Below are 23,102 nucleotides of genomic sequence, written 5' to 3' on the forward strand. Positions count from 1 at the left end.
CAGTGCTAGAGAAGCAAAGACAATAGAGCTGAAGACAGACATGACCTTTCAAGTATGGAAGGAATGGTCTGATAGAGCTTCCCCCCCCCCCACCGCCTGCCTAACAGCATTGTGGGGGGGATACACATTTTTCTGTCTTGGAATGAGCTCTGAAACAATGGTTCTCTGCACATCAATGTGTCTGAGAAACGCAAACTGTGGTGAGCATCTATTGGCTAGTGCTAACCAATCTATTATTCACACAGTGAGCCCTTTCTCACGATCAGTGAGAAAGGTCTCTGATCTGCAGGTGAGGAAGCCTCGAAACACTTACCTCCCCTGCAGACGATCCTCTTTCCTTTGCTCAGTGAGCAGATCGTTCGTCAAGATGATTGCTGGCTCCTGCTGGCAACAGGGAGTCTCTAAGGCTGGGAGGCCCTAGGAACCCATTATGGAATGATGGAGAGGTGAAGACAAATAATGCAATTATGGGAATTATCCCAAGAATTTGATAGAGAACCCAAATGAAGCTGTAAAAATTGTAGGCTTGTTCACATGACCCCAAACGGGGTTGAAGGAGCACCAAGGTAGGGTTGGAGAGTCATGCAAGCTTCCAGTCAGCGGTCATGTAAACTCAAGAAAGCAAGGAAGGAGAAGGGGAAAGTGATTAAGGTTGTTCACATGACCCATGTGGCTTGGGCTGGAAGGGTTAAGGGCGAAGGCAGGATCCTACCTAACTTCCCCCACATGATCGTTGTTGCTTCCGGGTACCACTGATTGTGCACCCACACAAGCAGTGCTGTAGAGGTTGGCCAAGGTGGAGGAAAAGAGCTGGTCTTGTGGTAGCAAGCATGACTTGTCTCCTTAGCTAAGCAGGGTCTGCCCTGGTTGCATATGAATGGGAGACTTGTTGTGTGAGCACTGTAAGATATTCCCCTTAGGGGATGGATGGAGCTTCTCTGGGAAGAGCATCTGAGGTTCCAGGTTCCCTCCCTGGCAGCATCTCCAGATAGGGCTGAGAGAGATTCCTGCCTGCAACCTTGGAGAAGCTGCTGCCAGTCTGCCAGGCCCTTGTGTCTGGGGATGATGGCATTTGTTTTATGGTGATTTATAGGGGTGTGTACAGAACCGATTCCGACAGTTCGGTTCGAATTTGAGCTGAATTTGAATCAGCCCACCAGCCAGTGAGCTGTTACACTGCCCCCTAGTGAGGTCCAAGGGTCAAACTGGGCTGAACCAGTTTGTAACCAGTTCAGTTCAACTCAAGGAGGCGTGTTTGTAAAGGGGAACACTACCTGCCTTTTAAAAGCTTCTAACGGACAGCGAGAGCAGAGCACACCTCGTTGTTAGAGGTGGTGGGGGAACTCCTCCAAACTGCAGACTGGGTCCTGTGCCCCCATTAGGAGATTTTAAAAGGTAGGCAGGTTTCCCCCTTTTACTTTTAAAGGGGATTCCTCACCAGATTCCCCCTCACAAGCATGCCCGCTTGAACTGATGTGCCAGTTCAGTTAGAAACGGTGCCAGTTTGGCTCAAAATCAGACCAGCACCCCATTTGGAGGTTCTGGTCTGGTTCAAATCTGAACTGGTTGAACCGGGCTGGTTCTATTCAAACCAGGTTCAAATAGAACCAGTTTCACAAACCCTAGAAGTTTATACGGAAACACATTTTGCCTCCAGCTCTCAAACACCCTCTTCCAGAACTCTAGGCCAGAGTAAACTTTTGAGAGAATTTAGAAATTCCACAAGTCAGGACTTAGACTTGGACTTTCTTTCTTTCTTTCTTTCTTTCTTTCTTTCTTTCTTTCTTTCTTTCTTTCTTTTTGCAGTAGATCACCTGATGGTCTTTCTGCCAATCAGGGTAAAGGGAAGCTATAAACAGGCAATAAATAGGCCTTAAAATGGGAAAGTCCTGGAAAAAATAGCCAATTTTATGCTTCGATGGTGTCAGGCAGTTTAGCACTAATTAAGTTTTGCATCAACCTGCCTGAGGTTATGCAGTTAACGGCGCTAATATATATCTAGATATAAATACATCTAAGGCCTAATGCATGAGGGAAGGGGAAATATTTTTGAGAATGTAATATAATCTAATTTATGCTCATTTATAAATACTTCAAGCTACATTAGTTCGTTTGCTGTCCTGGAGTAGTTTCTCAGGATAATGGTGTATCAGCTTTCCTCAATGGTTTATTGCTGAGTGGGAAAAAAGCGTTGAACACTTTCACTGTCACAAGTTGATTTTCTCCATCAGATATCTTCCTTTCAAGAGCTTTCTTTGCTATTTGGGATCTAGTCCTGATTGGATATCTGAGAACACCAGTACACACCCACCATCTTATAATAACTCAAGAGATTCATTCTTAACAACCCATGGTTGAATAGCTTAGAGTTTTAAAAGTTTGGTGAATAAGGAAACAAGCACAACTTCTCTGGGGACTTGGAAACATAAATAGTCAGACCAGTAGTCTACTAGCTCAGTATTGTCTACACCAGGGGTTTCATCCTGTGGCACTCCAGTTATTGCTGAACTACAACTCCCAACTTCCCCAGCCACAATAAATTGTAGCTTGGGATGATGGGAGTTGAAGTTCAGCAACATCTGGAGTACCACAGACTGGGAAGCCCTGGTCTACAGTGGGGTCATTCAAACAATCAAAAACAACATTCTACCGAGTTCTGTGTGCTCCCAACTTTCGGTTGTGTGGAAGCACGGTAAGAGGAAAACCTGGGTAGAAGTGATTGTGTGGAAGCAAGGTGGGATGAAAGCTTGGGATGCTTTTCCTCCTACCTTGCTTTCACACATTCACTTTTACCAAGCTTTTCCTCTTACTGTGCTTCCACACAAGCGGAAGTTGGGAGAACACACAGCTATCAAACCCAGGTAGAACATTGTTTATGATTGTGTGAACAACCCCGCTGACTAGCAATGGCTTTCCAAGGTTTCAGGCATGAGTCTCTTCCAGCTGTACCAGGATTGAACCTGGGACCTTCTGCACGATGTCAGGAACATAGGAAGCTGCCATATACTATGTCAGATTATTTGTCCATCTAACTCAGTGTTGTCTATACCGACCAGCAGTGGCTTCTCCAAGGTCTTGGGCAGGAATCTTTCCCAGTCCTACCTGGAGATTCCAGGGATTGAACCTGGGACCTTCTCCATTCAAAACAGATGCTCTACCACTGAGCCTCATTTCTTCAAAATGACAAAGAACAAAGGTAAAGAAATATAAGGGGATCCCCGCCTTCACACCCAGCCTTACCTACAAACATGTTCCAGAGCAATTTGTCCAGATAGTTTCTACTGAGAGCATCACTTCCATGACATACAGCCTTGTTTTCCAAGAGCAAAGACCCCTCAATAGCATCCTGTTGGCCCAGCATCCATTTTCTAGTGATTTACAGAAGTTGCAGCCTGCATCTCTGATGAATTCTCATTCCCTTAACAGCATTCCTACTTAATCGAGTGACAGAATCCTGGCAGAGTCAAGAATCCTATTCATGGGGACTCAGCTAGAATAATAATACACACTGCTGGAGCATTTAGCTTGCCTCCTGGGACATGATCTATTGGCAGATGATACAGCAAACCTTGATGAAATGACACAGATTTTGGATTAGGTCATTCCCTCAATGGGAGACTGAAATACAGGAAACCTTCATTATCTACAGTGTCGTGGATTGTGGTTTCTTGTATCCACAGATGAGTCTTAGAAACCTTGTTTCTTTATCCATCCATGGCAGGAACTATAGGTGAATTTCATCTATCCATGGTTCCTGAGTGGCCAGAGACGAGTTCTGATGTCATTTCTAGCCGCTATTTGGAAGCACAGAGCCATTAAGTGGCTTTTTAAAAAAACAAATTTCAAGCGAAAAATCGGAGAATTTGAGGGATTTGGGGAGGATTCCTGGAGAGTAGGAGACCTGGAAAGCAAGGTACTGTGCTTTACTGCTCTTATTTCTGCCCCCCTCCCCACTTTTAGGCCACCTCATCCCCACCCCCCCGAGTAAGGAACCTAAGCCCTAGATTCCCATGGGGGTAACATTTCTTTATTTGTGGTTCCAGTATTCATGATTATTGGTGGGAACAGAACCCCCACAAATAAAGAGGGCCTCCTGTATATGGCTGCTCAGCCATGTTGGTCAGACAGGCATGTGCTCTGTTGGTTATTATCAGAAAGAATTCTGCCACAGCAGGAGCGATCCTCAATAGACAATACTCAACTAGAAGTTGGCTTATCCAACCTAATCCTCCAGATTAGAATAAAGCATTTTCTTTGAAACTTTGCTGCATGGTAAACTATACTGAGGAAGGTTCCGGTAGCAACTCCTAAAAACTGTCAAGGTGGAGAGTTTATTCTTATCCATATCCCTGGGCCTTTGGATGAATACTGAACAAATTAACTTTCATATACTTGAAGTATATCGTAGTTCAAACAAAATAGCTCATTCCTTGTTTATATTTTGAAATAGGATAAACTATATTAATTGGGAAAGAGGGTATTAAACTACCTTGTTTTCTTTCTCGTTTTTTTCCTCCCTAATGATAAAAGTTCTCAATTGATATTCAAAAAGAAACCAGCTGTCCTTTAAATATACAGTTTACGCAAGCTCATGAAATTAGTAGCTTCTTGAGAAAGCTCAGACCATTACAGAAAGTCTTATCTTGGGGCAAACCTGGGAATCTGAATATTCTTCATCTGAAAAAGTTTTAAATGAATTGAAAACGCGTCACCGTAATGTTCTGTGCTGAACAAAGACATTTCCCTTGATCCGTACACATAGAATTAAATTGTTATTAAAGCAAATGTGTAGAGAGAGTCAAATTATTTTCCCCTCAGGGAACTGACTACATTTCAAAGATAAGGTACATACTTGAGGTATATGTAAAAGTTAATCCAAACAACAGAGTCATCTCATTAAAGTTTATATTTCTTGAAGAGGCTAAAATGCCCATATGGATTCCAAATCTCATTACATCTATTAATGATTTCCTTCCCCCTGTCTTCAGTATTTCTACCTAATGGGTTGCAAACTTGTTTTTAAAGCAACACGGTCCAGATTATCCACAACAGGAGTTTGGGGCTCTAAGTTGTCCTCATTAGACGAGGGTAAGAAGATGTGGTTGAAAACCATCATAATGAAGTTCTGCATAGGAAGAAACGTCAGGATCATCTGGGGGTGCAGATGGTGGCCACAATGGTGGGTCTCCAGGCCAGTGTTCCTCAGATCAGTTGCCAGAATCAGGAGCACTGCAGACAGAAGCCATTGCTTTGAGGTCTGGCCAATAAGGAGGCTCCATACCGCCAGCCACTTACAAAGGTCAACATTGCATGTCACAATTTCCTTCTGTGCCTCAAAAGAGGACTTTGATACTTGAGGGCACACGATCCCAGGTCATATCAGATACAGTCAAGACAGTAGAAAAGGAAAGAGAGTATTTGATTAGATTGGGGCTGCAAAGCTTTGGTGCCCCAGCTGCTGTTAGACTACAACTCCCATCATCCTCAGCTACAGTCATCAGGGATGATGGACATTGTAATCCAACAACAGCTGGAGGGCCAAAGTTGTTTGTAGCCCTGGACTAGATGGACCTCAGAACGACCCAGCAAAGCATTTCTTATGTCCTTAACGCCTGCTACATTTGCCATAGAATCAGATGGCATTCCATATGTTTCAGAGGGAGGAAGCAATGCTTCTTCAAACAGCCCACTGGTGCAAAAACAAAGAATTTGTATATAAATGTTTAGACCCCACATACCAAGGATCCTCTCGGTGAGTGAGAAAAGCAAAAGGGATTTTTCCCGGCGGATTTCTGCATGAGGTCTTGCAAGATTAGCACTGACTCAATTAGAACCAAATTGCATGTAATCAAAATTGACAAACTCAATTTCCTTGAACCTTCGCCACATTTCATTATAATTTGGTTGTAGCTTTGATTGGATTAAATTGCATTCTGTTGCATTTTACAGGTGTTGCTCTTATGTACAGAAAAACCCCATCCTCCTTCTTGTTTGAAACACATATTTGGTTGAAAATTAAGTGTGGTATCAGTGTCCTAGATGTTGGGGAGAGAATTACCTTTTATAAAATACACAGCAAGAAATGCATTAAACATCAGAACTTCCTTGCGGAATCCGATAAAAGATCTTTATAATCCTGCATTCTGTTTTTAATACAGGACTGCTCAACTTCAGCCCTCCGGCTGTTTTTGGACTACGACTCCCATAATCCCCAGCCACAGTGACCAATAGTCAGGGATTATGGGAGTTGTAAGCCAACATCTTCAGGAGGGCCAAAACTGAGCAACCCTGCTCTATGGGCTATGAAAGACTCCTGCCTGGAATCTTGGAAAGCATCTGCCAGTCACTGAATTAGATGGATCAATTGTCTGATTCGGTATACGGCAACTTTGGGTGTTCCTAAATGTGACCAAGCCATCTAATGTCGCAGCAGGGAAGTAACTTGCCTAGGGAACAAGAGTTTGCTGGTTCGAATCCCTGCTGGTATGTCTCCCAGACTATGGGAACCACCTATACTGGGCAGCAGTGATATAGGAAGATGCTGAAAGGCATCATCTCATACTGCGTGGGGGGAGGCAATGCTAAACCCCTCCTGTATTCTACCAAAGAAAACCACAGGCCTCTGTGGGCACCAGGAGTCAACACCGACTCTATGGCACAACTTTACCTTTAAATGTGACCATCTCATTTGGCTACCGTAGAGTTATCTAGGATAGAGAGATGAATCAGTTTTGGTGGGAAGAATTCTTTCCTCCAGACATGGGGCTCATCAACGTGTGGGATGTGGGACAATATTCTGCCCCCCATGTCCAGCTGCATCCTTCCCTTTTAGTTTTCTTTCTCCAAAGACTGGGATGGAAAATTGAATGAAACTATCTCCCCACTTGTGCATATCAGAGAAAGGGACAAATTTTTCAAAGTGGAGACCTTGCCAGTGCTGCAGGAAGACTGTGTATAGTAATCAGTGGGCGTGGCTACCATATTACGGATACGAATATGACAAATACAACAGTTATTTACATACCGCTTTTACATAGATATAAATAAATAAATAAATAAATAAATAAATAAATAAATAAATAAATAAATAAATAAATGGCTGCCCATCCCCAAAGGACTCACAATCTGAAAAAGAAACATAAGATAGATTGCAGCAACAGCCACTGGAGGGATGTTGTGCTGGGGATGGATACCGGTTGCTCTCCCCCTGCTAAATAAAAGAGAATCACCACTTTTAAATGGTGACTCTTTGCTCAGTTAGCAGGGGACTCATCTCCTGCCAAAATCAGCAATAATACACATTGTTCTGGGACCCTCCCACTCCCCAACAGATCACACTTGATGAATTATGGTGATTTATCTACTGATTCTACTTTTGTGCAAAAACGTGTATTTCATTTTATACTGTGCAATGCATTATTACACCATCTGTTTGCAAAGGAAATCCATGAAAATACTTGGGTCAGGGGAAAACACATATTTATGTAACTATTTAAATGTGGATTTTTTGGCAGCGTGAGAAAGGAAATACATCCAAAGACAGTGGAGTGGAAATCAAAGGATGATGCCCAAAATTTGGATGGAACAGAAGTAGAGGGATCTATCCATCCCTGGGCAGATGTAGCCCTTATCCTAGCAACATCAAAAAAATGCTTCTCTTGCCTTTCTCCTGCTCAGTCCTCTGGGAACCAGTTAAGTGCTGAAGTGGGAGATAAGATACCACTGCGGTTGGTGGAGGCAAACTCGGCCTGCTGCTTCTGATGACGGTGGTGGGAGAGGAAGTCTTCAGTGATGGCATTCCCGCGGGAGGCTCTGGTGTGCACTATTTATATCATTAATTCATATGGCATGCTTAGCATGAAAGCTGGTTGATCAGGCTCATTTCATTACTGTCTCAGTTCATTACTGTCAGATCATTATGGGGAGCTGGCGTGGTGATGTGTTGGCTGAAACAAGGGAGCGACACATCAGGATGACCCCGGTTTGACTTTCACACCTGTCATGAACTCGCAGAAGCTGGACATGGGTGAATCTTCTCTCTCTCTCAGCCTCCCAACCTTCCTTTTGCAATATGGGGCTTAGCATACCAAGCTATCTTACAGAGTTGTCAGAACATAAGAAGAGCCCTCCTGGATCAGGTCAAGGTCTATCTAGTCTAGCCTACTGTTTCACACAGTGGCCCACCAGATGCCTCTGGGAAGCCCACAGGCAAGAGATTAAGGCATGTCCTTTCTCCTGCTGTTGTTCCCCTACATAAGAACATGAGAAAGGCCATGTTGGATCAGGTCCAAGGCCCATCTAGTCCAGCAGCATCCTGTTTCACATAGGAGCTCATCAGAGACCACGTGGAAGCCCACAAGCCAAGCAGTAGATGAAGGCATGCCTGCTCTTTGCTGCTGTTGCCTTGCAACCAGTATTCAGAGGCATCCTGCCTCTGAGTCTGGAGGTAATCTATAGAGCTCAAGATTAGGAGCCATTGATAGACCTGCCCTCCATGAATTTATCAAAGTTCCTTTTAAAGACATCCAAGTTGGTGACCATCACCACATCCTGAGGCAGATAATTCCATAGATTGACTATGCACTGTGTGGGGAAAGTACTTGTTTTTGTTCGTCCTACATTTCCTGGCAATCAGTTTCTTGGGATGACCCCTGGTTCATAGATAGGATGGAGAGTTTGGGGGAAGAACCCTATTGAGAGACATCAGTGACCCAAGCACCAGATGACCCCAGGCCAATGGTGTTCCCCACACAAGGTGAATCTCCAAGCAGCAATCCAGCCAAAACTTGAGGACATTACTCTCGGCACATCTTCTGAATCTGAAGGGTCCTCTTAGGACCTCCTGGTGGAGCTTCCTCAATAGCTCTTCAAGGTTTCAGGCAGTAGTTTCTCTCAGCTGTACCGAGAGATGCCAAGGAGTAAATCTGGGACCTTCTGCATGGAAGCAGGCAGATGCTCTTCCACTGAGCTATGACCCTATTCCCTAAGGCAGGGGTACCCAACCTGAGGCACTTCAGACATTGCTGAACTACAACTCCCATCATCCCCAGCTACAATGTATTGTGACTGGGGATGAGAAGGGCTATAGTTCAGCAACATCTGGAGTGCCACAGGTTAGGAACCCCTACCCTAAGAATACCTTACAGTGCTCACACATGTAATCCATTCAAATGCAAACCAAGGTGGACCCTGCTTAGCAAAGGAGACGATTCATGCTTGCTACCACCTAATGGCACAGCGGGGAAATGGCTTGACTAGCAAGCAGGAGGTTGCTGTTTCGAATCCCTGTTGGTAGGTTTCCCAGACTTTGGGAAACACCTATATCGGGTAGCAGCAATATAAGAAGATGCTGAAAGGCATCATCTCATACTGTGTGAGAGATGGCAATGGTAAATCCCTCCTGTATTTTACCAAAGACAACCACAGGGCTCTGTGGTCACCAGGAGTTGACGCCAACTTGACAGCACACTTTACCTTACCACAAGACCAACTTTCTTCCATTGCCATCTTGCAACACCCAACACCTGATTATCTCTAGCTATAGCTCTGACAAGTTGCTCTGGGAGCTGTCCTCAGTCCTGAAATGTCCCTGGGCTTTGACAGGGAGGAGACCATGATGCAGCACAAACTGGCTATGTGGTCGCTAAATGGAACCTCCATGTATAACCGCAGCTACTCCCACTGAAGTCAAGCAGGGATGGAGGGCTATTACCTTTTTTAAAAAATTCTTTATTATTATTTTCATTATTATTTAAGATTAATAATACATTGGAGGTGGGAGGGCTATTGCCTTAATGTTCTGCCTACCTGCTGCACTAGAAGGCCCGGTCTAGCAAGGTTCTTCTTCTCTGCTTTCACTGCTGCTCCGTTCTTTGGTTGCACTGCTTCTACCAAGGCATGATTACACATCTGCTCCTGCAAGCTATCTTTTAGCTAAAATTTCAATTAAGATGAAAAGAAACTAAACCAAGGCAACAGAGAGCAATTAGCTTGGCATCTCCTATACTGAGAATGATCGATTCATGTGTAGCTGAAACAGCTGTCTTGGAGTGAATGAAGGTGCATTTCTAGCCGGGGGCGGGGGGAAGCAGTGGCTGATCGACATGGGAAGATAGGAAGCTACCTTGTACTGAGTCAGACTCTTGGTCCATCTAGCTCAGTATTGTCTTCACAGACTGGCAGCAGCTTCTCCAAGGTTGCAGGCAGGAATCTCTCTCAGCCCTGTCTTGGAGATGCTGCCAGGGAGGGGACTTGGAACCTCCTGCATACCACCCAGGGCAGGAAATATCTTACAATACTCACAAGCAGTCTCCCATTCAAATGCAAACCAGGCCAGACCCTACTTAGCAAAGGGGACAATTCATGCTTGCTGCCACAAGATGAGATCTGTTTGCAAAATGGAGGCTGCCTCACCCAGGCTAAAAATCAGGCTTGCCCTTGCCTGAACGTAATCTGAGAAAAGGATTTTGTTTTTTGAACCCTGTACAGAAACAAATTCCATACCAACATCCTGCTTAAGGTAACAGGCCAAGAGCTGGTCTTGTGGCAGCAAGCCAGCATGGTCTGCCCTGTTTACATATGAATGGGAGATTTGATGTAAAATAATCCCCTCAGGGGATGGAGCCACTCTGGGAAGAGCATCTAAGTTCCCTCCCTGCCTTCTCCAAGAGAGGGCTGAGAGAGATTCCTGCCTGCGACCTTGGAGAAGCCGCTGCCAGTCTGTGAAGACAATACTGAGCTGGATAGACTAATGGTCTGACTCAGTATATGGCAGCTTCCTATGTTCCTATGCTCCTATGTTCCCAGCTTATCACGATGACAAAAATCTACATTTGTGTGAATTGCATACAACTCTATCAAAAGGTGGTCCTCCTGTTATGCTTGTGTGGGGCTACTTATCATGGTGCTTTCTTTGTTCTATGAAGTCACCAATCATCCAAGGCCTATTTGATTATGAAGAAGGCTTACTAAAGAGAACGTGTGTGCATGTACTTAAGGGAATACTCGGCTTTAATGTTTCCATTCATATTCCTATCAAGCATTTATTACATGGGCCTTATCAAATGGCCTTACATCCTGGAGCAGTGGATGTTTGCTTCAAAGGGCCGCTTTCAAATGGAGAGGTGCCGTTTCTCATTCCAATTTCGGATTCTAATGCTCAGCAATTAAGATGAATCAGAGTTTATTCCGTGCTCCTGTTTGTCGCCATAGAAACCTGTATTGAACAGGAAGCTTATAAACTTATGTCATTAACAAAGAGAGGAATTAAAAAAAAAAAGAATTCAGAAGGAGGGTCACAGTCAAGATAATATAGTCTCTCATGGTCAGCTGTACTGGTTCCCAGTCTGTTTCTGGGCCCAATTCCAAGTGCTGGTTTTAACCTTCACAGCCGTAAAGGGCTTGGGACCTTTAAAACCGTAAAAGGTTTTAACCTTTAAAGCCGTAAAGGGCTTTACGGAAAAGAGCCGTAAAGCTCACATGTAGTCTCCCATCCAAATACAAACCAAGGCAGACCCTGCTTAGCCAGGGAGACAACTCATGCTTGCTACCACAAGTCCACAAGACCAGCTTTATACTCCCCATGCTGTCACCTGGCTTTTCAAGTTTTGCGGTTAAGGGGAAATAGCCTTCCCACTCACCATCTTTCTGTATGGGTGGGCCAAGTTAGAGCTGTGCCGGGGTGAGGCACAAAATTCTACCTTGCCCCATGCCTTAGCTGTGGGGCAGCCCCCTTTCAAAACCAACTCTTGTAAGCTTTGGAAGTTGTGCAGCTTTTTCTTCTCTCTTTGTATTTATCTCCACTCTATCAAGCAGTCAGTCAAGTTTATTTAGGTCAAAGACCAGAATTATTTCCACTCCTTTTTTGAAAAGAGTGTGAGAACATAAGAACAATATAATAAGAACAGCTTTGATGGATCAGGCCCAAGAAGGCCCATCTAGTCCAGCATCCTGTTTCCCACAGTGGCCCACCAGATGCCTCTGAGAAGCCCACAGCCAAGAGGTATGTGCATGCCCTCTTCCCTGCTGTTGCTTCCCTGCAACTGGTATTGAGAGCCATCTTGTCCATGAGGCTGGAGGTGGCCTCTAGCCATCAGACCAGTAGCCATTGATAGAACTATCCTCTGTGAATTTGTCTAAGTCCCTTTTAAAGCCCCCCAGTCTGGTGAACATCACCACATCTTGTGGCACAGAATTCGATAGATCACAGGTTTCCAACTATGGTCCATGGACCACCGGTGGTCCACAAGAGTACTGCAGGTGGTCTGTGGGGGGAAGAAAAAATGTAATCATAATCAACATCAGCCTTCATGTTGCTGTAAATGTAATAATAATCAACATCAGGCAGGAGAGCTGGTCTTGTGGTAGCAAGCATGACTTGTCCCCTTAGCTAAGCAGGATCTACCCTGGTTGCATATGAATGGGAGACTAGAAGTGTGAACACTGTAAGATATTCCCCTCAGGGAATGGAGCCACTCTGGGAAGAGCAGAAGGTTCCAAGTTCCCTCCCTGGCAGCATCTCCAAGATAGGAAAGATTTTTTTTATAGGACAAGATTTTTTTATTGAACCAACAAACTACCAAAGCATACAGTACGTTGCCAAAGCACAATTATATATGAAGTGGTTGTTTGTACATGATATCCATGATATACATGATGACACCCTCCAAGATAGGGCTGAGAGAGATTCCTGACTGCAACCTTGGAGAAGCCGCTGCCAGTCTGTGAAGACAATACTGAGCTAGATGGACCAATGGTCTGACGCAGTCTATGGCAGCTCTCTATGTTCCTATGGTCCTAAAGAACTGCTCCAATGGTGATGGCAGGGGGCGTCTTGCCCCCCCTCCATCAGTGCCCCAATAATTTACCACCTGATCCAACTGCCTTGCCTTGGCTTTCAAGGCCACTGATCAACTGAACTGGTATGTCAGCATTGCAGCATCAAACAGAATCAAAGCATGAGAGAGAGAGAGAGAGAGAGAGAGAGAGAGAGAGAGGGAGGGAGGGAGGGAGGGAGGGAGGGAGGGAGAGAACCACTAACCCCAGGGAAAAAAAACACTGGACTGGAATGGATCAAAGAGGATATTGTGCAATGCTATGTAATTGCATGCACCTCATCAGATAGATTCACCAAGGATTTGGATGTCCATGAATGAAAACGGCTTTTGTAAAATATATATATATATATATATAATCCCTTTGAAGTCACCGGCAACAGAATGATTATTTGGCCGGCTTTCTCTTTATCTGGTGCCTCACTTTCCTTTATAGAAAAGGGAAGAAATCAATACTAGTTTAGACTGGAATGGGCACCAGGGGACAGGTTATAAACCAGTGGAGAAGAGAGACAGAAAGGAAAGTTGCAGGGGGCTGCTTAGAAATGTTCCCTTTTGTTTCCCCCCTCTAGAAATATATAGTTTTATCAGTTGGAAAAAGTATTTTCCCCAGCTGTCTCCATCAGTCTGGGGTGGAATACAAAAGGAATCCACAGAGAGATAAATGAAATCCAAGTTTTAATTTTATTCAGATGAATTATCTCCTGCCTTTCCACAGTCAATTCTATGGAGGGGCATTGCTCATTAGTAAAGCACAGATTTTGTATGGGTTCTCCCAAATGCAAAACTTGGAAAGATCCTTCTCTAGGAAAAGGGCTAGGAAAGGTTCTTCTCTGTTTGACCCTGGGTAGTCAGTGCCGATCCATGCAGACAGTACTGAACCAGGTGGACCAATGGTCTGACTCAGTACTAAGCTGACAAAAATGCATAGAAGGGAAGTACACTAAATAAATAGACGGTAAAACTAGAACTACTTCTGTGAGGAGAGCCGGTCTTGGAGGAAGCATGACTTGTCCCCTTAGCTAAGCAGGGTCTGCTCTGGTTGCATATGAATGGGAGACTTGATGTGTGAGCACTGCAAGATATTCCCCTCAGGGGATGGAGCCACTTTGGGAAGAGCAGAAGGTTCCAAGTTCCCTCCCTGGCAGGATCTCCAAGATAGGGCTGAGAGAGATTCCTGCCTGCAACCTTGGAGAAGCTGCTGCCAGTCTGTGAAGACAATACTGAGCGAGATGGACCAATGGTCTGGCTCTCCCCTGACCTTTACAGGCAAAAGCTTCCTATGTTCCTCTGAATAGTTGTATTTTGTATTAATATTTTAATGCATTTCCCCCCATCTGTGTTATGATAAAAATATATATTAAAGTCACTGAGATATAATTTGTATTAAGAAGTTCTGTCTTGAATGATATGGATGTTGGAAGCCCATGATTCTCGGGGCTGCTTTTCTGAACCTAATCTGAACAAATGTTTACTTGCCAAAACAACTGGATGAAGATATTGGATGGCTTCCAAACCGACTTCAAGGGCAGCCCCATATCAAGCTTATTGCAGTAGTCCAATATGGATGTTACCAAAGCATGATGGACTGGGTCAGGTCTGACTTCTCCAAGTGGGTCGTGAGAACAGACTCAACATTCACTCTGGCCCAATTCAGACATATAAGTTAACTGGAGTGAAGGATGGCCAAGGTTTCAATTCTTAACTCCAAATCACGCTGCAGATGTTCACCAAACCAGCCAAATGGCAGTTGAAAGAGAGGGGAGCTCCTCCCTGCTGCCTGGACAGCCACCAAGGCACATCCTCGCCACCTCTATGATTGGAGTTTGGAATAGGCATGAAACCACGGTTATATTGAATCAGCATTCGGGTGTAACACTTCAGCGTCAAACCTCAGTTGTCGTTGAAACTTAGAGATAACCAAAGGTTGCAACTGGAGTGTGTTGAGGCAAACCAGAGTTAGCTTTTGGCCTGTAACCATGGTTTCATGTGTTCGGGCATACGGAAGTTACAACCTCGGCCAGCTATAACTGTGGTTATCCTGTACATCTGAACCCAGCCTCTGTTTCATTTGCTGTACTATAAACACTTCCTTTGTTTTGTACTTCTGACTTTGGTTCTAATTGTCTTTTCTCCGTATTCAATGGAGTCAGGGTTATCAAAAAGAGTGGACCATGAGACCTGGTTGGTGGCCCATATGATCTATGGAGCTGAACAGGTTGTGCAGGCCTGCAAAGTCTGAGCCAACTTTATAAAATCAGGCTATTTTGGGAAAGTGAGCGAAAACCTTAAACCTGTCACCAAGAAAGCTTCTCTATGTTATTTTGTTTTAATATGTTTTTTTCCCCACCTGACACTCTAAATACCTGTAATTTCAGTCACCAGGGCCACATACCACCATAAAGTTGTGTAACTTAGCAGAAGGTTGAAGTACCTCATTATCTTTTCCATTTATGGGTGGCAGCTTCACTTCAGTTGTCAGAATTTTCTCTTTCTTTTTCTTTTTTTTCTTTTTTGTGCTCCCCCCCCCCAAAGACAGCTGGAAGTAGCTCAGAAACCACAGATTCTCTTCAATCGTACCGAACAATTGAAATCCCTCGGGTGGGAATTAAAAATAACATTGATGAATCACAGAACAAAATGCCCACACCTGGGGAGTCGAGGGAATTGTGGGAAAGGGACTGGGAAGCAAAAGGGCAGCGTCAGATTATTTTTCTTTGGGGGGAGGGATGCATCTGACCTAGGGAGGTGCTGATAGCTGCCACATGTCTAGGAAAATAACAGATGCTTGAGAAGCAGGTTGGCTGAGGGAGAAGTATCTAACGTCAACTGAGGAGAGCAAAACAAAAGAGAAAATTGGCTTTTAGGATATGGGGTTCACAACCTAAATGGCATAATAAATGAAGATTTTTTTAAAAAAAATGTTTTTGGAATAACGACTGCAAAGCAGTTTGTCAAGACAGACAAGGACAAGTTGGTACAACTCTCTGGGAGAGGAGAGCTGGTCTTGTGGTAGCAAGCATGACTTGTCCCCTAAGCTAAGCAGGGTCTGCCCTGGTTGCATATGAAAGGGAGACTAGAAGTGTGAGCACTGTCAGATATTCCCCTCAAGGGATGGAGCTGCTCTGGGAAGAGCAGAAGGTTCCAAGTTCCCTCCCTGGAAGCATCTCCAAGATAGGGCTGCAAGAGATTCCTGCCTGCAACCTTGGAGAAGCTGCTGCCAGTCTGTGAAGACAATACTGAGCTGGATAGACCAATGGTCTGACACGGTATATGGCAGCTTCTTATGTTTCTGTGTTCCTAAGTCTTTCATACAACACAATTAATGGATGGGAATTGCTGTCCCAAGATGGGTTGATGGCCACAAGCTTAGATAGCTAGAAATGGGGCAGGGATTACTCCAAGGGGTTGCAAGGGACAACAGCCATTCCCACCAAAAATATTTCTTGCTTCTCTTTTCGCTCCCCATTCCACCAGACAGGGACTTTACAGCAAAGTGTCAGACAACAGATTCATAGTATATTACAGTCCTGTTGCTTGAACTGAGCCACCTAATGGCGCAGCGGGGAAGGAACTTGCCTAGGGAGCACGAAGTTCCCGGTCCAAATCCCTGCCGGTATGTTTCCCAGACTATGGGAACCACCTATATTGGGCAGCAGTGATATAGGAAGATGCTGAAAGGCATCATCTCATTGGTAAACCCCTCCTGTATTCTACCAAAGACAACCACAGAGCTCTGTGGTCAGCATGAGTCGACACCGACTCGACGGCACAACTTTATAGCTTGAATGGATTATTTTAAAGGGCCTCCATCATTTAAAGAAGTCTCATTCATTCACTCCTCAACCTCCAGCTTCCCAGGAGCTGGGCCGACCCCTGAGCGTCCTTACAAGTCCAGTCTCCGGCACCTCCTAGTAGGGTTGGGAAAGAAAGCTTAGAGTAGGGATCCTCAAAGTTGGGCCCCCAGATGTTCTTGGACTTCAACTCCCATAATCCCCAGGCCAACTTTGGCTGGGGATTATGGGAGTTGAAGTCCAAGAACATCTGGGGGCCCAACGTTGAGGATCCCTGCCTTAGAGAACCAACGCCTGTCTAAGTAGATCAGTGGATCCCAACCTGTGCTCCGCAGACCACTGGTGGTCTTCAAGGGTATTGCAGGTGGTTCGTGGGGGAGGGGGGAGATAATGTAATAATATATAATCGTTGGGTGTTATCTTTTCCCCACTACTAGAGCGAGTGCAGGTAAATGTACTGTGAAGGGTGCCAAATGTTTGGGAGTGAGCATAATAAATTATTAGGAACAGCTGTACTTACGATACCCCTTGAAATCAAAGTTTGATTCGCATCAGCCATAGGCTATGTTGATTCCCATCAGCCATAGGCTAAAAGGGCTAGCTTACGTGGTAGTCCACAAAAGCTTTCTAGGACAATGTAGTGGTCCACATAAAGGGAAAAACTTGGGATTTCTGGAGCAGACAATTCTGGAGTAGACCATATTAAGCTAGATGTACCAATGATCTGAACTGGTAGATTCAATATGATAAATAAAAATACATAGATCATTGGAGCGGGGATGGGGCCATAGGTCAATGGAAGATCCATCTGATTTGCATGCAGAAAGTCCCCGGTTCAACCCCCAGCATCATCTCCAGGTAGGGCTGGGAGAGACTCCTGCCTGCATCCTTGGAGAGCTGCTGCCAGTCAGAGTAGATAATACTGGGCTAGATGGACCAATGGCTTGACTCCGTATAAGGCAGCTTCCTATTTTCCTATGTAAGGAACTTCAAAATGGTGAAGGAACTGAGGTTAAAAGGGTAATTGCTAACTGAGCAAAGAGGCACCTTTAAAAAGTCGTGATTCTCTTTATTTTGCAGGGGGTGAGCAACTGGCCCTCTCCACCCCCAGCACAGCATCCCCAGCACAGCATCCCTCCAGTGGCTGTTGCTGGTATCTATCTTATGTTTCTTTTTAAGATTGTGAGCCCTTTGGGGACAGGGAACCATTTCATCTATCTATTGATCCATCTATCTGTCTATCTATCTATCTATCTATCTATCTATGTAAACCTCTTGGGAACCTTTGTTGAAAAGCCCTTTATAAATATCCATCGAATTTGAACTGCCCCTACAAAGTTTGAGCTAAAAGTTCTCATAGGAGAACTTCCATCTCAGTCCTGAATAAGCACATATGTTTAAGACTAGGAAGATAAAGACTAGGAGAGATATTAAATAACTCAATTTGCATATTATTAGTCTCGACACTTCACTTTTCTAACTGGGATGTTGTTTATCTTCAAGCCTCACAGAATTGTGTTATGATTTCATTATATCTTTTGTTAAAAATAAAATAAAATAGTATGATGGACAGGAAACAATCACAATAGGGTTAGTAGCTTTGGGATGAAATCCTGTGTAAACTCCATTCCTTTCACCCTCGGTCTCTCTGCTTTTTGTCTTCTTTTCCTTTCCAATCTCGAGTACACAGCAGCAGAAAATGAATTTTTTCAAATAGATTTTTTTATATAATAAAAAATAGAATGAGGCTAGGCATTACACATCTAATTATAGGGGATAAGTAAAATAATGATTCCCCCAAGCCTATTACTTCTGGGGACCCAAGCTAAAACCCTCTTCCAAGTCACAAGTGAGAATTAATTTAGACCAGGGCAGAAGTAATCTGTGCTTGACATTTGCTGGCACTGCAGTAGGGAGTGAGTGTCAGCTTTTCTCCATGGGTATTCTGGGATGCTGGTGGTCATGACGGTGTCATTTTTTGGAGAGGGAAAGCTCCAAATGCAAATTCCTCCCCTTAACAGTCAGGCCCCTTATAAAGCTAGATCTGGTGCTTCTGTAACCATAGGGCACAGCCGATTATCCCCACTAACATATCAGGAAAATAATGCATAAGACACAGGACAAAGGAAGCTGCCTTATACTGAGTCAGACCATTGGTCTATCTAGCTCAGTATTGTTAACACAGACTGGCAGCGGCTTCTCCAAGGTTGCAGGCAGGAATCTCTCTCAGCCCTATCTTGGAGACGCTGCCAGGGAGGGAACTTGGGGCCGTCTGCATGCTCTTCCCGGAGCTGCCCCATCCCCTAAGGGGAATATCTTATAGTGCTCACACATGTAGCCCCCCATTAAAATGCAAACAGGGTGGACCCTGCTTAGCAAAGAGGACAATTCATGCTTGCTGCCACAAGTCCAGCTCTCCTCTCCTCAATGCAATGTTGTGACAGTCCTTCTTTTCCTGGTGCATTCCAGGTCAAAACCAGGAAAGGGGGATTTGAAACACCAAGGCTGCTGAGAAGGCAGACACTTTCAGAACTCTTAGGAACATAGGAAGCTGCCATATACTGAGTCAGACCATTGATCCATCTAGCTCAGTATTGTCTACACTGACTGGCAGCAGCTTCTCCAAGGTTGTAGGCAGGAGTCTCTCTCAACCCTATCTTGGAGATGCTGCCAGGGAGGGAACTTCGAACCTTCTGCATTAAAGCATGCAGGGGCTCTTCCCGGAGCGGCTCCATCCCTATCTTACGAGACTCACACATGTTGTCTCCCATTCATATGCAACTAGATAGGACCCTGCTGATCAAAGGGGGCAATTCATGCTTGCTACCACAAGACCAGCTACCACAAGACACACACCCCCTCACTGAAGCTCAGCTCATGAAGTAAAGGAATCTTAAATGAGGCTGAATAGTGTTAACGAAAAGCATAGATAGATAGATAGATAGATAGATAGATAGATAGATAGATAGATAGATAGATAGATATCCTATGTGCCACAATAGAACATCATCCTAAATTATTTTTTTTTTACGTTTTGTAAATTGTGAATGATGCAAGTCATTTAATGGTACTAGAGAAAGACATGATGTTCTGGTAGCTCCAGGTCTTAACACTCACATTAATTTCGGAGGATGCATACAACTGAAGGAAGCCCGGGTGGGTGTGTGCCTGGGGGAGTCAGTCATGTGACTTGCCTGTGGGGGGGGGTAGGCAGTGGGCCCCCAGACAACTGTCTCTCCTTGCCCTATTATATTTACGCCCCTGGATTGGGGGCTTTATGGGTAGCAGAGGCTTTTTCTGGACTTGTAGGGCAGCTGCATGCTGAGGTGGCAAATGGGCAGGTTTCCTCCTCCTCCTCCCATGGGAACTAACTGTCGGCTGCCACCGACTCGTTTCGTGGCGACTCGGGACCGGACTTTGGAATGTGCTCCCTGCTGAAATAAGAGCATCTCCTTCTCTGTTAAGGTGTTCTCACGTATTGAGATTGTATCTGTTTTATGAATTTTTATTGTTTTATATTGTGATTTAATTTTTATACCCCCTGGAGATTTCTATATCAGATGGTATAGAAATACAATCAATCAGTCAGTCACCGGGACAGAGGCCCCAAGCCACCAGGCATGAATTCTACCTTTATGCCCAGAGCCCCACCCTGGCCTGACATCACCTCTGTTCCTGAGGACCAATGGAGGGGGCTGAAGAGAAGGGGGTGGAGCCCCACCAGTATCTGCCCCAGATCTCCAAAATATCTCCACGTAAGTGGACAGCTCTGGCCATTCTAGTTCTGATGGTTCTGAGGCAAACTCTGATCAGAGTTTCTCAAACTCGGGTCCACAGATGTAGTTGGACTACAACTCCCAATATACCCCGTCATAATGGCAGAAAGCAGGGGATTATGGGCATTTAGTCTGACAGCATTTGGGGACCCCAGTTTGAGGAACTCAGCTTAGATGAAGCTCAGGGCCAGGTTTCTTTCTACTCAGTAACACTGTTGTCCTCTTAAATCTCTGAGCCTCCGTCTGCAAGGTGATCATTATTCAGCATTTGCAATTAACCTACTGAAAGGTCACCCAGGTAATTGACACTAATCACGTCACATCTCATTATTGGGATAATAATTTAATCATCCAGGGTATTGACTAAGATCAATGGATCTGAAGAGCAAATTGAACTGCAAACGAAAATCAACACCTTTGCAGGCACAATGCATTAAAAAACTTAAAAAACACACCCTTCTCCAAATCAGCATAAACATCTATGCAATAAACAATCACAGATTATTTCAACAATTGTGAAAAGTTGTGGAAAAATTCTGTGTTAAACAATTGTGTTTAACGGTTAAATACGCAAACTGTGTGAAAGAAACCTGGCCCTTTGCTTCCCCAGACCTGTCTGTTTTTCCTCCCCAGGGTCTCAGATACTGTATCCACTGAAAATCTGCAGTGCCTTGTTTTTTTCTGAGCAACTTCTGTGCATGTGGGGTTCACACTTATTTGTATTCCCTAACAAAGCAGTTGCTCAAGATGATGTGCACAAAAATGCTAACCAGCTGTATGACTTGGAGGTCAAAAAGATGCACATTGGAATGTGCATCTTACTGAGAGCAATGCAGTGCTGCCTTTGAAGCTGTTGTCATAGCTAGGAACATAGGCACATACGAAGCTCCTGTATACTGAGTCAGACCACTGGTCCATCTAGCTCAGTATTGTCTACACAGACTGGCAGCGGCTTCTCCAAGGTTGCAGGCAGGAGTCTCTCTCAGCCCTATTGTGGAGATGCTGCCAGGAAGGGAACTTGGAACCTTCTGCTCTTCCCAGAATGGCCCCATCCCCTAAAGAGATGGAGATATGCCCTATGGAGTATATCTTACAGTGCTCACATATGGTCTCCCATTCAAATACAAACCAGGGCAGAACATGCTTAGCAAAAGGGACAATTCATGATTGCTACCACAAGACCAGCTCTCCCCAGTGGCATATGCAGCCCCTAAATGTCACTCAGGTGCTGAGGGGCCAAGTGGAGGCAGAGGAAGCAGGAGGCAGGTGTGGGAGGAGGTAGGCAAGAAATAGAAGGTGTGCATGCATGTGCTGTGCAGGCTGCAACATCAAGCAACACCCAGAGCGGCTAGCTGAGAGGCTGGAGGGGGAGGTCGGGGGCATTCCCAGGGGTTGAGGGGCTCATGTGCTTTGGACACCTCCGGACACTGGTAGCTTCACCCCTGTCTGAAGCACATTCCAGGTTTGGAAGCTGTGCACACTCTAAATTGTGGTTGTGTGGGAGGAAATAAGTAGGTAGGAAGAGGGAGAAGCGATTGTGTGGGAGACAGGAGCTGAGTAGGACAGTTTTTCCTCCTACCTTGGTCAAATGCTGGGTATGAAAGCGGGGTAGGCCGACTCCATCTTACCCAACTCCTCTCCCCCACTTAATCACTTCTCCCTCCTAGCAACTTACAACTTACCTAGGGAGCAAGAGGTTGCTGGTTCGAATCCCCACTGGTATGTTTCCAGACTATGGGAAACACCTATATCGGGCAGCAATGATATAGGAAGATGCTGAAAAGCATCATCTCATACTACGCGGGAGAGGACAATGGCAAACCCCTCCTGTATTCTACCAAATAAAGACTCGATGGCACACTTTACTATTTGCCTCCCTTACATGTATAGTCTGTTCCCCTTCCCATCGTGCCCTCAAAGCAACACACTTTATACCAATTAAAGTAAAAGAAATGATTCAAAAGGAAAATGTTGCAATGGCAGGGGCAGGGGCAGCAGAATAAAAACAGACATCGGAACATAGAAAGCTGCCTTATACTGAGTCAGACCATTGGTCCATCTAGCTCAGCACTGTCCACAAAAACTGGCAGCAGCTTCTTCAAGGATACAGGCAAGAGTCTCTCTCAGCCCTATCTTGGAGATGCTGCCAGGAACTTTCAGATGCTCTTCCCATCGTGGCCCCATCCCCAAAGGGGAATATCTTACAGTTCTCACACGTCTCCCATTTGAATGCAAACAGGGTGGACCCTGCTTAGCAAAGGGGCCAAGTCATGCTTGCTACCACAAGACCAGTTCTCCTCTCTACCACTCTTCAACCAAAGTTCTCTGAGCAGGAGAGCAAGGATAATCACTTATCCAATACCAATGACTCCAAAATACCAAAAGAGCTCAGTCCATGGCAAATAAGGGAATGATAATACATAAGGGGCCACACCAACCTCATGGGTTAGGAAGTTCCAGAATCAGGTACCACACAACTAGTACCACCCTGTCCAGAGTATCCACAGCCACACCTCTGTTTACTGGCATTGAGGAAGCCCTCTACTGAAGATCCTAACCTGCAGACAGTCTGGTGTTGAACGGCAGGATTTTATATATGTGTATATTGTTTGCTTTAAAAACAAAAAACAAAACACGTTCACCCTCATCTAATTAATGATTAAGGTATGATATTGAAAAAGGGAAAATGAAAATGAAAA

Source organism: Hemicordylus capensis, chromosome 11 (genome assembly GCF_027244095.1).
Source record: "Hemicordylus capensis ecotype Gifberg chromosome 11, rHemCap1.1.pri, whole genome shotgun sequence".
Lineage (NCBI taxonomy): Eukaryota > Metazoa > Chordata > Lepidosauria > Squamata > Cordylidae > Hemicordylus > Hemicordylus capensis.